Source organism: Hibiscus syriacus, unplaced genomic scaffold, assembly GCF_006381635.1.
Source record: "Hibiscus syriacus cultivar Baekdansim isolate YM2019G1 unplaced genomic scaffold, ASM638163v2 tig00110338_pilon, whole genome shotgun sequence".
NCBI classification, from domain to species: Eukaryota; Viridiplantae; Streptophyta; class Magnoliopsida; order Malvales; family Malvaceae; genus Hibiscus; species Hibiscus syriacus.
Genome location: NW_024062691.1, coordinates 837,211 through 849,582, shown reverse-complemented (window position 1 = coordinate 849,582; position 12,372 = coordinate 837,211). Strand labels below are relative to the sequence as shown.

Genomic DNA, 12,372 nt, shown 5'->3' with positions numbered 1-12,372 from the left:
TTAGTTGTAACTCTGGTGTAGGCCCTTATGCTAATAACCCTAATAATGATAATAGTAAAACCCCATTAAAATTAAATAACGCCCCGGACAAATCGAGCATCTACAGCTGCCCCTCTTTGTTCTTTGTCGTGCAACGAGAATAGAGCAAAGATCACTAGATGTTCAAATTTGTCCGACCATGAGAACTTTGATAGACTCATCCGTTCCGCTCTTCCTCTAGGGTGAGTGAGAGTTGAAAAAAAATCTTCTGAAAACGGGTTCGCTCCCTCTTTCTCTAGGAGAATAGAACTCGAACATTTTCAAAAACCTCCATAGTCCTTCAGAGAGTATAAGACCCGAACAATCTTTAACAATCGCGTCTGCCCCCTATTTCTTCAGAGAGTATAAGACCCACAATCCTCATCAATCACGTCTTCCCCCTATTTCTTCAGAGAGTATAAGACCCGAACAATCTTCAACAATCGTGTCGGCTCCCTATTTCTGCAGAGAGTATAAGACCCACAATTTTCATCAATCGCGTCTGCTCCCTATTTCTTCAGGGAGTATAGAACTTGAAAATCTTCTGCAAACGGGTTCTCTCCCTCTTTCTTCAGGGAGTATAGAACTCGAACATCTTCAACTGGGTTCGCTCCCTTTTTCTTTACGGAGTATGGGACTCGGATATCTTCCACGGGTTCGCTCCCTCTTTCTCTAGGGAGTATGGAACTTAGACATCTCTTCAAACGGGTTCGCTCCTTCTTTCTCTAAGGAGAATAGAACTCGAATATCTTCAACAATCGTGTCTGCTCCCTATTTCTTCAGAGAGTATGAGACTCGAACGATCGTGTCTGCCCCCTACATCTTCAGAGAGTATAAGACCCACAATCTTCATCAATTGCGTCTGCTCCCTATTTCTTCAGAGAGTATGAGACTCGAACAATCTTCAATAATTGCTGGGAAATCTGCAAACATTTAAAATAATCATGCAATGTCATGGTCCTATTCATGCCTGCGATGTATGCAATTATGAAATTTAATACACTTTCTTCTTCGAAAGAATATATCCCCTTTGATTTCAATGGAACTTGGTTTCGCTTCGGGCATAGAGCATTTCACCCGTTCACCCCAGTTGACACTCTCAATACCATATCTTTGGCTCGACCGGACTTTGACTTCTTTCTTTCTTGAAACCTGCTGGTACACCTGACCAATCTTCTTGATAAATGACAATATCCTTGGGTCATCTACTAATGGCTGTGATTTTCTATGAATTCCAAAGTTTTAGCTTTTCGCAACCACACAAGCTTATGGGTTAAAACCATTGCTAGCTTCAGGATACCCTGCATTTCCAAAACCTTTTGCATAATAATACAAAATGATTTCATGTACCACAAGTTAAGCTATGCGTTTTAACTTTTTCAAAATTAGATACTTGTAAAAGGGAAACGAAAAAGGGAAAATGTCTCTTTATTTATATACTTGCAGAGAATTTTTAGGCCACTACATGGCAAACTTTTAATTGGAAAAAGAACAAAAGGAGGGGTGTCTTCAAATATCAATAACAAAAATGCTTTTGAACTTGAATGCCGTCGGAATGACTCGAGTGTAGCTTCTGTGAAAAGGATCTCCAAAATTGTGATGACACCTAAGAGTGCGAAGCTCTCTTTGAACCCCAAAATATCCCATTACTGGATATCGTAAACCAGTATTGAATCTCACGTGCATTCAATTCCTCCTCTGGTTGTCCTCATCGAGACTCATTGATCTTTGGTCTCAACCCCAATGGCCATTGTCGTTACCCATGTCAGGAGCTCTTCCTACTTCCAAAAACAATTCAGATTATCCACCACGCACGAACTCTGAATTTAAAACTCAAGTCGCCCTTTGCGGGTTTTCGACTCGAGACCTCCTTTGGTTTTAAGACGCCCTTTTCGAGTTTTCATCTTGAACCCTTCCTTTTTTCCATTTTTTCATTTTTTTTTATTTTTTTTATTTTTTTTTTTTCATTTTCACTCATTTTTTCTTCTTCTTTTTTCTTCAAGCAAAATACTTCTTAACTGCGTCAGAATTCACTGGATGAGGTAATTCAGACCCATCCATCTCAGTTAAGACCAGAGCTCCCCCAGAAAAAACTTTCTTGACAACATAGGGTCCTTCCCACTTGGGCATCCATTTCCCTCGGAAATCTTTTTGAATGGGCAATATCCTCCTGAGAGCCAAATCTCCTTCGTGGATTTCTCGAGGGCGAACCTTCTTATCATGTGCTCGTATCATCCGCTTCTGGTATATCTGACCGTGACAAATAGCCTTCAATCTCTTTTCTTCAATCAGATTCAATTGGTCATATCTGGTCTGTACCCATTCTGCCTCATTTAGCTTCACCTCTGATAAAACCCGGAGCGAGGGAATTTCCACTTCATAGGGAGGACAGCTTCCATCCCATAAACTAGAGAAAACGGAGTTGCCCCAGTAGACGTTCGTACAGAAGTCCGATAGGCAAACAGAGCAAATGGCAACTTCTCATGCCAATCTTTATAAGTTTCAGTCATCTTCTCTATAAGCCTCTTAATGTTCTTATTAGCCGCCTCCACTGCCCCATTCATCTTTGGGCGATAAATCGTGGAATTATGATGCTTTATTTTGAATTGCTCACATACAGATTTCATCATCTTGTTGTTTAAGTTCAATGCATTGTCAGAGATAATTCTCTCTGGTAAGCCATATCGGCAGATGATTTCTTTCTTCAAGAACCTACATATCGTCGACTGGGTAACACTTGCATAGGAAGCTGCTTCTACCCACTTGGTGAAGTAATCTATTGCTACCAGAATGAAGCGATGACCATTTGACGCTTTGGAAAAATTTGCCCAATAACATCCATGCCCCACATAGAAAACGGCCACGGAGCTGTCATCACATGCAACGGATGAGGAGGGGTGTGCATTCTATCCCCATAAATCTGACACTTGTGACATTTTCGGGCATAATTGATGCAATCAGTCTCCATAGTTGACCAATAATACCCAAATCTCATAATTTGTCTGGCCATTACATGCCCATTAGCATGGGTGCCACATATTCCTTCATGTACTTCTTCAAGAATCATTTTCGCTTCTTTATTGTCCACACACCTTAATAAGACCTGATCCATGCTTTTCTTATATAAGATCTCACCATTAAGCACATACCCTGCTGCCATTCTTCTAATGGTCCTTTTGTCATTCTCAGTTGCCTGTTCGGGGTAACTTTGATATCTTATATACTGGAGGATATCATAGTACCAAGGTCCTTCATCATCTTCTTCTTCAATGTCAAAGCAGTGGGCTGGATATTCATAAGCCTTCATCTCAATAGGCATCATATTTGAATGCTCATTCATCTTAAAGGCCGCTGCCAAAGTAGCCAAGGCATCCGCCATTTGATTTTCTTCTCTGGGGAGGTAATTGAAAGTCACTTCTTCAAATTCTTCAATAAGTCCCAGAACTAATTTACGATATTCCACAAGTTTGGGATCTTTGGTTTCCCATTCACCTCTGAGTTGGTAAATTACCAAAGCTGAATCCCATATACCTTCAGCATTTTTGCTTTGAGTTGAATAGCTGCTCTAAGACCCATAACACAAGCCTCATATTCCGCCATATTGTTTGTACAATCAAAATTGAGCCGACTGGTAAAAGGATAATGCTCTTCACTTGGTGAGACCAAGATTGCCCCAATCCCATGCCCCAAGGCGTTTGAAGCACCATCAAAGTTCATCTTCCAGTATTTACCGGCAAGAGCAATTGTTTCTTCCTCCGAGATAGCCATTAAATCCTCATCCGGGAAATCGAAATTCAACTGTTCATATTCTTCTGAAGCCCTACTCGCAATGAATTCTGCTATGGCGCTCCCTTTAACTGCTTTCTGGCTTACATACTGGATATCAAATTCGGACAACAGGATTTGCCAACGGGCTAACCTTCCAGACAATGCAGGTACCCCCATCAGATACTTTAAAGGGTCCAGCTTAGATATGAGCCAGGTAGTATGATACAACATATACTGTCTAAGTCTTCTGGTAGCCCACACTAAAGCGCAACACAATTTTTCAATTGGTGAGTATCTGGCCTCACACTCAGTGAACTTCTTACTGAGATAGTAGATAGCCCTCTCCCTCTTCTCAGTTTGATCATGTTGCCCCAACACACATCCCATTGAATTGTCATAAACGGACAAGTAAAGAATTAAAGGCTTTCCTGGGATTGGTGGCGCTAGGATCGGAGTATTCGAAAGATATCTCTTTACTGCCTCAAAAGCCTCTCGGCAATCTTCACTCCATTCTCCTGAATCATTCTTACGAAGAAGGCGGAATATGGGATCACATCTTTCGGTCAGCTGTGAGATAAACCGAGCGATGTAATTTAATCTCCCCAAAAATCCTCGAACCTCTTTCTGTGTTCTTGGGGCTGGCAAATCTTGAATGGCTTTTACTTTATCGGGATCTATTTCGATTCCCTTTCGGCTCACTACGAATCCCAACAGTTTTCCCGATGTCACCCCAAAAGTACACTTATTTGGGTTAAGTTTTAGTTGGCACTTCTTTAATCTTTGAAAGAGCTTCCTCAAATTCTCGACATGTTCCTCCTCCGTCTTGGCTTTGACAATCATATCATCTACATAAACTTCAATTTCTTTATGCATCATGTCATGAAACAACGTCACCATGGCCCTCTGATAGGTTGCCCCTGCATTCTTTAATCCAAACGGCATGACTTTATAGCAAAACGTCCCCCACATAGTGATAAACGTTGTTTTCTCCATATCTTCAGGGTACATTTTAATTTGATTATAGCCGGAGAAACCATCCATAAATGAGAATAAGGAATTTCCAGCAGTATTGTCCACTAACGTATCTATATGTGGCAAAGGAAAATTATCCTTTGGACTAGCTCTATTCAGATCTCTATAGTCGACACACATTCGTACTTTCCCATCCTTCTTTGGTACTGGGACAATATTTGCTACCCACTCAGGATATTTGGCCACTGTGAGAAACCCAGCGTCAAATTGTTTCTTCACTTCTTCTTTAATCTTGAGCAGCATCTCGGGTCTCATTCTTCTCAGTTTCTGTTGTACGGGCTTGCAATCAGGCTTTATTGGTAATTTATGGACAACCAATTCTGTATCCAGCCCTGGCATGTCCTCGTATGACCAAGCAAATACATCCTTGAACTCTTGAAGTAATTCTATCAAGCTTTGCCTCCCTTCAGTAGACAGGGTGGTACCAATCTTTATTTCCTTTCTATCCTCATCTGTACCCAGGTTCAAGATCTCTGTAAGCTCTTCGTGAGGCAGGATCTGCTCATCTTCCTGTTCCACCATCTTTAGTAATTCTGAGGGTGGTTCACATCCCTCATCCTCATCACAACCTTCGATTTCCCCTTGACATATGGGCATCTCGAAATCAATCTCCGGGTCAGAGTCATTAGCATTCGTATTATTGATATCTGAGTTCCTGAAGGATAACGAAAAAGAAGATATATACATAATACATATATACATATGGGAGAATCTTTTCCCATATAAACAAATAGAAAGAAATAATATGTGTATATTCAAACAAAAATGCATGAGGAAGTGTTTGCCATTCGGGAATTAACAAAACACATCTTTTATTGAAAGCAAGTAAAAACACACAACTTAACCCTTTACATCAAATCACCTACTGTCCCAGGGTATGAACAATAGGGAAGAGTTCCAGTGTATTACTCTGCAAAAGATTTGTAAACTACGGGCAATTCCTCCGCAGTCCAGTTGTTCAACACAAAGCCCAGTGGCGCAGGGTAAATGCCCATAGCTCTCATTTCTTTGAACTCCTCATCGGTTATGACATTAATGCCCAAGTCCTCCAAGGCATTCTCAACTATCCCTTTACTGCTTTCCAAAGTCCCTTGAAACATATGTCCTCCTGATACGAAAATGCTGCTCAATGGCGGGAATGTCATGGGCTCCCAGCTTGGGTCCTCACCAGTCAATCTTGCCTTTCTCAATTCCTGAATCTTCTTGATGCTTCTCATTTTTTCTTTTAAAGTTGGCTGATATCCTAAACCGAACCTGTCTCTTTTAGTTACAGGGTAGATTGGGCCCACCAGTCCTTGCAACCGACGTCCAAACCCTTTGCCAGTTTTTGCTCCTCTTCCAAGAGTCAGCTTAAGCCCCATTTTGGTGCAGTTTGACAATCTAGGCTTCGGGATCTTCTTTCCTTCTGCCGCAAACATGGCATTGACGTATTCCAACGATCTGAAAGAACATTCAACAGCTTGCTCTTCCACTTCAACGTATGGAGCAGTAGTAGAAACCGAAGCAATAATGTCTTCCTCAGCATGAATGCATATAAGCCTCCCATCCATTGCAAATTTTATCCTTTGGTGCAACGTTGACGGAACCGCACCGGCCTGATGAATCCAGGGCCTTCCCAATAAACAGTTGTATGTAGGCATGATGTCCATCACAAGAAACTCCACTTCGTATATCGCCGGGCCAATAGTCAAAGGGATATCAATCTTGCCTAGAACTTCTCTCTTCGTTCCATCAAAAGCTCGAACCACACTTTGACAGCTTCTCATCAGGGTGCTGTCCACTGGCAATTTTTTCAGGGTCACCAAGGGCATCACATTTAACGCCGAACCGTTATCTATCAGTACTCTGGATAGAACATGCCCTTTGCACCTAACTGTGATGTGTAGGGCCTTATGATTGCCAATCATCCCAGAAGGGATCTCGTCCTCAGAAAAAGATAAAAAATTATCGGCCTGGATGTTGGCGACTAGTCGGTCCAGCTTTTCTGTGGGTATCTCCTTCGGGACAAATGTTTGGTTTAAAACTTTTAACAGGGCGTTGCGATGAGCCTCTGAACTTAGAAGAAGTGATAGGACAGAAATACGGGCCGGCAGCTTGTGCAATTGCTCAACAATACTGTATTCACTATGTTTCAGAAATTTAAAAATTCCATCGCTTCATTCTCCGTTACTGGCTCATTGACGATGGGTTCATCTTCTCTTATCTGCACATCGATACTTTTCCTTTCTCGACAGCAATCTTTTTCTCAGGTTCTTTGTGATAACATCTACCACTCCTGGTCATGTGTCCCACTTCATCTACCTCTTCCTGTTGCTTTGTCACCTCTCCTATTTGACAAGTATATCTCCAGGTACCTGTTTGTTGTCTTTGTACAGGAACGGAGAGGGAGGTGTAATAATCACCTTTGGAGCTACCTTCTCAGCCACTCGATTCTTGGGAGTAATGACGAGGGGACAACTGGCACTATAGACCACTTTGGATGATCCCTCAGAGGCGTAAACTTCCGCTTCTTCTTTCTCAGCCCCTTCTTTGAAGAACTCGATTTCCTTACTATCCATCATCTCTTGTACCAGCCCTAAGAAATCAGAGCACTGTTGTATACTGTGTTTTGTGCAGTTATGGTAGTGGCACATCTCTTCGTTATTGAAATGTTCACATGGCAGATTAGTCCTTAATAGTCCTACCTTGACCATTGGCGCCACACCCAAGACATGGGTGACATCACCTCCCTAACATCTTTTACAGTCGTTTTTCCTTTCTCCTCAGCGACTGCATTAATCCCGGCTCCTGCATGGTTTGGCAATGGATTCTGGGCTATGTTTGGCTGTTCACTGTCACCAAAGTTGATGACGTTTCTTCTTCTCAGAGCTTGGATGACCTTTTTGAAAGCGGGACAATTTTCAATAGAATGTCCGGAAACCCCTGCATGGTATTCGCACTTAGCACTAGCATCATACCACTTGGGATACGGGGGTTGTATAGGGTCCACATGATAAGGTGAGACTACATGTCGATCATATAATTCGTGGAATAACTCCTTATAAGTCATGGGAATCGGATCAAATTGAGGCCTCTCTCTCCTTGGATCTCTTGCCCCCTGCCTATTGTCAATTTGGGGTGATGCTACCGTTCCCTGTGGTCGGACACTGTGATATTATGGGAATCATACTGCCTTATTTTGTTGACTTCGTTTTCCTTCTTCCTCATCGGTTGTTTCTTGCTGGAATCTCCTCCCTCAAGCTTCCCGCTTTTGATCGCCATTTCAATCATTTCTCCCGCCGTAACTATATCAGCAAACTTCGAGAAGGATTACCAACAAAATGTGAGAAAAATGGAGCCTTCAAGGTATTAACAAAAAGTAGGTTCGTTTCTTCCTCTACCAACGGTGGGTGGACTTGTACTGCTATCTCTCTCCACCTCTGAGCATATTGTCTGAAACTTTCACTATGTTCTTCTCCATTGCTTGCAGCACCATTCTGTTAGGCCTGACGTCCTTCACATGTTTATAGTGGTCGAGAAAAGATTTGGCCAGGTCTTTCCATGTCCTGACATCAACTCTCCTTAATTGATTATACCATCGCAATGCTGAGCCTACTAAGCTTTCCTGGAAACAGTGGATCAACAGCTGGTCGTCCCCTACGTAACCAGTCATTTTCCTGCAGAACATTGTGATATGGGCAGAAGGGCATTGGGTACCGTCGTATTTCTCGAAATCAGGAGTTTTGAACTTGGGAGGTAGGACCAGATCAGGAACTAAACTCAGTTCCTTAGCGTCGAGACCATACAAGCTGGTATCTTCTTTCATAGCTTGTACTTCATTTGCTAGCTGCTTATATTGCTCCTGCAACAACTTGTTTTCGCTCTTCTTTGCTTCTTCATCAAGGTCCGGGACCTGGTGATATGGGCTTTCTTCGGGATGCGAACAAGATCCAGGTTGCGGATTCATTGCCATGCCGTCAGGATTTATGTGTACTTTGGTATGGACAGATGTTCCTTGGATATTCGGAGACTGTACCGGGGTAAACCCTGGGGGTAAAGTGGTTCTTCACTTGTTTGCTCATGGGCCTTTCCGTGCTCTGGATTTCTCCCTCCCAGCATATTTGCCAACTTAGACAACATATCCTCTTGAGCCTTAAGCATATCTTCTTGCATTTTTCTCAGATCATCTTGCAACTGCAATTGAGTTCTTTCTATTTGAGCAATCTTATCATCCATGGCCTTCCTCGTGTTATAGTGATGCTTGAAATTTCCCAGTATTCTGTAATGTATCCCTTATTGTTAATTTTAATGCTTTGAGGATGAATGCAAATTATGTGAAGTGCGATAAAAATGCAATACAAAACTTAAATTGCAAATAAAATGCAAATGCATGCAGAAAGACATTGATTCATAAGACGCGATCAGTCTTAGAACAACTTTCATTTAGGACAAAAGCATCATCTTTACAAGAAAAGTCCACTACAGAAACGGCCTAGCTCTCATGTTCAGCTCTACTATCTGACTGACAAGCCAATCGACCCTCTTTCCTACGCCTGATGCTGGATTGGCATAGCTCTGGATGACTTTTGCTTGGAGGTCCATCTCTCCCAACTGCCTCGCAACGCCGCTTAACTGATTCATGGTCTCTCGGATCACGTGATTCACGTTTGTCTTCCAGTCTCTAAAGTGATCGTTTGAGTTTTGCCATTGCAGTCTGGTGCCTTGGACGGTGCGCTCGAGACCAGCGATTTGTGTCTGGCAGCTTCGTAAGGCAGCCTCTAAATCATGAATCTTCTTTTGCAAAGCAGCGTTCTCCTCGAGGCTAACCCTTTGATCCACTTGGCAACGCTGACTGTTTTCTGCAGATAAGGAACTTTCAAGCTGCATAACGTAGGCACTGTACTCTTCATTCTTTGCCTTGGCTCGAGCTAACTCTTCCTCATGCCTTGATTCCATTTCGTGCATCTCTTGATTGAGTACCTCTATCCGTTCGTTCTTTGCTCCGCACCTCTGTATCCAGAGGAATACTTCATCCTGTTTGCCTTGGAGCACATTCTCCCGATGTTGCCTTTCTAATTTTAACTCTTCTTCGCTTTGCCTCTTCTCAGTTTCGAGCTCGTCGATTCTTTGCTTTCGAACCTCAAGTTCAAGTTGCATGTTATTTGCCTTCATTCTGAGTTCTTCAATATTAGCATGCAATTCTTCTTCTCGCTTCTTGCTCAAGGTGTACCTTTGTCTTAACTCTTTAGCCTCTGTCCTTTCGCTCTTTAATGCCCTAACCCAGGACCTTCTCTCGGACTCAAGTTCTTGATTTCTTTTCTTCTTCTCTGTCTCTACTTCTCTGACTCGGTGCTCTCTCTCGGCTCTGACGTCTCTAACTCGGCGATCCCTCTCAGCCCGGAGCTCTAACCGCCACTGCTCTGAAGTTCTTCCGAGGCCAGCAATTGCCCGTGCTCGACTCATTTTTTGGTAATCGCTCTGTAAACTAGTGAGATTGGCCTCCACCTCATCCTTTCTCTTGCGCATAAGCTCAAACTGTGTATTATAGAATCCCCTATCGATGTCCAACATAAAATTCTTTTGTCTAAGGGCCTCACACTCTGCTTCCTTCCTGGCGATTTCCGCTTCGAATTCACTCTTTAGTATCTCCAACTTAGACGGTACGTATTTAAACTGTGCTTCCAAGGAATTGTTTGGTCACGATCCGCCAACGGAAGGATATCATTCTTTCGCACCGCCCTCCATGCCACGTAATCTGGTGTCAGCATGACCTCAGCCGCTATGAAATCAGTTCTAAAGGTTGACTTCCACGCCTCTGACATTGCACGAGCAGTCTTCTTGTAATGATCTCCACAGTACACAAATTCAGATGCCTTCAGACCGGATGTAGCTGGGACGAATTGGCGTGCCCCAAACTGCCTTAGTACCATCAGTGGCGCATAACCTACTCCACCCCATAACCCTAATAGGGTTACCCAATCGGAATCCCCGCATTTGTACAACACATCCACAAAAGCTAACCAGGGGACACGCCACACTATATCATGTTCCTGTAAATTTCTGAAGAGTGAAACCCAATCTTTCCTGGTGAGATGCTCTGGCCACTCTTTAGTGAGGAAATCTTTTAAGGGTGAATAGGCCGTAGAAAACCGTCGACTATACTCTCGGTCAATTTTCCAGAAGTGACTGCGTATCCAAACAGTAAGCAGCTGGACACACCCGGTGAAGCGGCTACTCTCAGCTCTTCTGCAACTGCTAAGTGCTCTGAATGTTTCAGCTAAAACCGCAGGAACAGGGTTTACCTTCCTTTCCAAACGCTCGAATAAATCGACCACTGCGGCTTCCACGTGATAAAGAACTTTCGGGAAAATCATCAAACCATAAATTCCCAAGGCGAACATCTCCATGCTCTTCTCGATATCGCTATGCTTGACGATAAGCTCCTTGAGGCATGACCAAGGGAAGCAATCGGACCCTCCCTTCTTTTGGATTCGATCAGCAACCCACTTCTCTCCCATCCCAGTGATCCTTGCGAGCTTGCTCTTAAAGGATTGGGTCCTTGAGGCTTTTGAGTAGATACGGTCCAAGTGTATCGTCTCGAAATGAAACAAGGAGGTGTATTCTTCTAACGTGGGAGTCATGTCTTCCTTGTTGAAAGTGAAGCAGCTATATGCGGGATTCCAAAACTGGACGAGAGCTTTGATTAGGGGTTCGTTTACTTTCACATACAACAGAAGGGCGATGTCACCATACTTTTGCCAGAAAGAGTATTTCACCTCAGAATTCCAACTTTCCCAAATTTCGCGTAACTCTTGCAAATCGTTTTGCTTTAGACTGACCGGAGCAACCTCTGGTAGTACTGATATGTAATCTTCAGTCAAACTGTCGCCTTTCTTCCTCTGAGTTTCCTCGGACCACGACCTCACTTCTGCGTTATCCACTTCCTTGTTATGAAAGCTCTTGTCCATTTTATGATCGCCTTCTACTTTTATGACCACCTTGTGAATCAACACCTTTCTTCATGAATGATGATGCAATGCAGCGGTAATAAATAAAACACAAACAAAATAAAACTGTATTAGTATATACAATGAATAGTCAAAGAATAAACAAACAACATGAAGATAGAAAATATATACATCCTAAACCTAATTCACATGGTATCTACCCAACATGGCGTCTACCGAATCATGCTTTGGTAGATCCTACCCGACATGATATTTACCCACATGTTTTGTGACTCATAAAATCCTAACCGCATGGTATCTAATTCACATGCATGTTTGAGAAATAAACCTAACCACATGATCTCTAGTTCGCATACTTTTGCAAAAAAAAAAAAAAAAAAAAAAAAAAAAAATAAATTCGAGGGAAAAGTTAGAATGAGTTTCCCCTTTGTGTCTGTGGACAGAGATTCAACATAAGATGGGCAGAGTTTCAGTATTTCTAAAAGGGTCCTCGAATTGTCCTTTGCTGGTGCCCCCTTGGGCTTGCCAGACCCTCGATCCTCGCCCATTATAGGCTTAAAACGGATCAAGTTCAATTTCGAGAGGATACATTTCCCTATGTCCATGC

General features: G+C 42.7%; 1 pseudogene; it reads right to left on the bottom strand.

Moving 5' to 3' along the window:
* Positions 1-2,016: 2,016 nt before the first annotated feature.
* On the bottom strand, positions 2,017-8,551 carry LOC120120414 (annotated as a pseudogene).
* Positions 8,552-12,372: the final 3,821 nt, after the last annotated feature.